The sequence below is a fragment of the Nematolebias whitei genome, chromosome 6 (assembly GCF_014905685.2).
Source record: "Nematolebias whitei isolate Nwh7 chromosome 6, NemWhi1, whole genome shotgun sequence".
NCBI lineage: Eukaryota > Metazoa > Chordata > Actinopteri > Cyprinodontiformes > Rivulidae > Nematolebias > Nematolebias whitei.
The window spans coordinates 6315684-6320252 of record NC_056503.1 but is presented as its reverse complement, the minus strand read 5'-3'; the positions used below and the strand labels follow the sequence as shown (position 1 = coordinate 6320252).

Genomic DNA, 4569 nt, shown 5'->3' with positions numbered 1-4569 from the left:
TGTCATGGAACGAGCCGTCACATCACGTAAATAAAAGTGAATAAATAAGCAGGGTGTTAACCACGTGGCCGCTGTGCAAATATCCTGCATTGTCATACCATTATGCAAAGCAGTCGAAGATGCAATACCCCTGATCGAGTGCGCCCTGAGGTTGACTGGAGGCTCTAAATCTGATGCTCTGTAGGCTTCAGAAAAGGCCTCACACAGCCAGTGTGACAAGCACTGGGTGGATAACGGGCGACCTGCAGATGCATCTCTATAATGCACAAACAAATGTTAAATTTGACGCATTGCAGCTGTGCGTGCTATGTAACACGTCAACGCCCGCACCGGACAGAGAAGATGGAAAAACGCTTCTTCTGATTTGTGGGGGGAAGGGAAAACCCCTCCAACGATATTACTCTTGATTTAAAAGAGCTCGTAATGTTTTAGGCATAAAAGCTGGATTTGGTCTTAGATCAGCTGAGCTGCCATCAGCCTGAATTCTGAGACATGACGGAGCGACAGAGAAGGCAGATAATCACTCACCCTCTTAGCGGATGTTAAAGCCAGCAGCAGGGCTGTTTTAAGAGACAAGAATTTAATTGGGACCTGATCCAGAGGCTCAAATGGAGCTTTGATCAGGGCTTGCAGGACCAGCGTTAAATCCCACTGTGGAGCAAGTGGGTGTGAAAACAGGCCTGCATCTTTATACACCTTTTAGAAAATGCTTCATCAGCGGATGATTAAAAGCTGTTCTGTCTCCGAACCCTTCGTGGCAGGAAGAGATGGCTGCAGCGTACATTAATCGTGTTGGACGCCAAATTTCTGTCCATCAGCTGTTGCAGAAAGGACAGCACGTCGCCTAGTGGACATGAGGTGGCCTCTTCACCTTTCTATGTACACCAGCACTGAAAAAACTGTCCACTTTAATGTGTACAGCGCTGTGGTAGATGCAGCACATGAATCCTGAATTGTGCACACTACATCCTGTGGGAGACCCATCCCTTCTAAGCGGAACCGCTCAGCGGCCAGACCCACAGGTGCTGGCCTATTTCTGGGTAACTCCTGATCGCTCCTCCCGCCTGGAGGAGAGCATCCTCCCTCCACGGCAGTTTCCATGGGCGCCCCGACAGCAGGCGCCGCAGGACTGGAAACCATGGTGCGTTCATGCGCTCGGGGGCCACCAGGAGAGCTGTCAATCCCTCCGCCTGAACTCAGTTCAAGAACCGTAATATCAAAGGAGGTGGAGGAAACGCGTAAAGAAGCCTTTTGGGCCATGAGCTGTGGGCAACGCATCAACCCCCAGCGGTGGTTCATCTCACGGGCTCAGAGAAAACCGTAGTTGACACTGAGCGTTTTCTTGTGTCGCAAATAGGTCCACGGCTGCTTGCCAAATTTCTGCCATGTCTGGGCCATCAGGTCTGGATAGAGAGTCCAGTCCCCATGGCGTGGGCCGCCCCTGGACATCACATCTGCCCCTTTGTTCAGAACACTGGGACTGTACACTGCTCTGATGGAGAGCAGATTTTGTTGTGTCCAACACAGTAGTTTTACGCAATGTGTAACATCTGGGATGAGCGCGCACCACCCTGCCGGTTTATGTACGCAGCAGTAACCTTGTTGTCTGTGTGAATCAAAACGTGTTGATTCTGTAGCATAGGAGCAAAGTGTTGAATCACGTTCAGAATTGTGAGACACTCCAAACATTTATGTGGGCTGATGTGTGATGAGGCCACAGCGCCCCTACAGCTTGAGATAGGCTTGTCTCCCTCCAACCTGACAGCGACGCGTCTGTGAAGACTGACACGTGTGACGTGGGTCTGCTGACGGGGACTCCCTCCAACAGAACCAGGGGGTTTCCCTGTGTCTAAGGTCTACTCTCACGGAGGGAGGAACAATGATCATCCGTCTCTTGTTTTATTGGATCCACACACATACGCGCAAACCACCTCTGGAGGCGTCTCATGTGGAATAAACCCAGCGGAACCACTGTGTGAGCTGATGACATCGTTCTTAACAGCTTCATGGCAGAAAACAGCTGTTATCACTTTGCCAGGTCTTACGTGGCGGAGCTGGTATTTTAGAGTGTCGATTTTCGTTTGTGATAAATGAGCCCTCATAGTGGTTGAGTTTAGCTCCACTCCCAGATAAACGATCGTGTGGGCCGGGAGAATCGAGCTTTTCTTCCAATTTATGGTGAAGCCCAGATTTAACAGATGTGATGTCAGCACCTGAGCCCACATCGCTGTTCCTGTCTGGAGCGTGACAACAGCCGCAGGTTGTCCAGGTAAAACAAAACTCTCATCCCTGTTCTGTGTAAGGTTGCAGGGCCATCTCCACACACTTTGAGAACGTACGAGGCGCGAGGGAATAATCGAACGGCAGCCTGTTGTACTGATAATTCATCCCTTGAAAGGAGAAACGCAAGAATGTCCTGTGTTTTGGGATGATCATTATGTGCAAAGTAGGCATCTTCAGGTCGATGGAAACAACCCAGTCGTTTCTCTGGATGTTGTCCAACAGCTGTCTGGTTGTCAACATGTGAAACTGTCTGTCCATGAACGCCTTGTTGAAAACTGACAGATCCAAAATGGGTCTTGTCCCTCCGGTCCGTTTGGGAAACAGGAAGTAACGTGAGTAAAAACCCTGTGTTTTCCTCTCCGTTGGGAACTCTGGAGAATATCTCTTTTACCAGAAGTTCTTGCACTTCTGCATTAAGGAATGAGATTTGGTCTGGTGATGACAGGACCGTCTCTAAAATTCCTCCAAACGGAGGGGGTAGGGTTGCAAAATTGCAACGTGTAACCCTAGCTTAACAACCTGGCCATCCATCTGTCTGGCGAGCATGTTTTTAGGCACTCCACGTAATGTTCATGTAGTGGACGTGAGTTTATTATGCGTCATGTTTTGTACGGATGCCATCCAGTCCACCGCCTCGACCGTCGTCATGTGTCACGGGAATGTGTTGCATGAGACCCAAGGTGAGGCTTCTCGAAAAGGCTCTGAACGCGCCTGTGTGCTGCGTTCAGACCGCGGGTTCGCCTTGTGTTGAGGAGAAGCGTGTGACAGCTGATGACACCGCTTAGCCGCGTGTTTGACGCCACTGCGGTGAAAAACACGTGTCGCTCCTGCCGCGAGCGGGGTCCTGCGCTGGGCTCGCTTTGCGATCCCGCATTTTTGCTGACATGAGCGGACGGGTGCTGAGAAGCGGTGAACGCAACTTCATCTACGCCGTGCCGTTTGAGTGAAGGCTGCGAGCCCTGTGGGAGCATGCGTTTCCTTTGGTGGGATGCGCGCCGCTCTCGCTAGGGCGAGATTCGTCACTGGGTTCATTCAGCTGTCTCACACTGATGCTGACGTGGGCGGCTGAGCGCTGAGGAGTGGTGAGTGAAAACTGCCCCTGCTGCGGCGGCACGCATTTGTTTCGGTGCGGCGCGTGTCGCTCTCACTGAGAGCGAGGTCCTCCACCAACCCGACCTGTGGTCCCACATTTATGCCGATGTGAGCCGGTGAACGCCGGGGAGCTGTGTGTGCACCATCATCAACACAACGCCGTTTGGGTGAAGGCTGTTTGCGTCGCGCGAGTGTGCGTTTGACACCGCTTGGGTGAAGATCGTGCAGCTCGGGTTGACTACGAGTTGTTTCGCTTACCACTGTTGTGTTCTGTGAGCGTCTCGTCATGTCTGGAGCAACGGTGAATTTGAAAACCCTTTATTTAAGGACAACCGGCTCGTTTTTGTGGAGGATGTATGCGCAGCCGCTGTGAGTTCATATGAGCTTACAGACTGGCTAAACACAGACACTTTGGTCATTGAATTATGTTTTATTCAACATTTGAGTCATCTTTACACACACCCTCCGCAGACCGTCATTTTGAATCTTTTCTTCCATCAGCTCTGGGATTTGTTGGCCCAGGGCATCGTCTGCTGGGGATCTCTGGGGAAAAAGTTGGACACTCTGTTGCCGGGACGAAAAGGCCGGTCTCTGACGGCGGGGCTGCGGTGAAGCTCAGCGAGACGGCCGTGGAACGTCTTGCCACCGGCTTATTTCGTGTGGAGGATGTGAGAGGGAGCTGCTGTCAGGTCATCCGAGCTGACAGACTGGCTAAAAATAGACACTTTCATCATTAAATGATGTTTTACTCCAAACTTGTGTCACCTTCACACACATCCTCCGCCAAAACCGTCATTTGCTCTGCCATTTGTTGTCCTAGAGCGCTATCTGTTGGCGGTCTCAGGGAAACGCTGAAAACTCCGTCCTCCGGCTGTGATGCGGACCGGCAGACACCAAAAGAGGCACACTGGTTGGGGATGACGTCAGCTGCCCTGCAGAGGGAGCGTACGTCTCCTCCCGCCTCTGAACGTGTACGCCAACAGCGTAACGTGTTGTTCGCTGCGGCCGTCTGAAACGCATGCTGGTGAGCTTGGTCGGAGAGCGGTGTCACCTTCTGTGTTACGCTAACCGGAGGCGCGGGATGCTGGTCCACCTGGACATCTTGCTCCGAGAACAGTCTCCATCAGGATCAGCTCCAGGGGGCACTGAGGGAATTTCCGCTCGGTGAAAACCCCTCTGCTCTGGTGATGGGCG

General features: G+C 52.0%; 1 protein-coding gene across 1 annotated transcript in view; it reads left to right on the top strand.

The window, feature by feature from the left end:
• alp3 (alkaline phosphatase 3) overlaps positions 1-4569 on the top strand; it is a 39066-nt gene that overhangs the window by 33936 nt on the left and 561 nt on the right. The window lies entirely within an intron of this gene.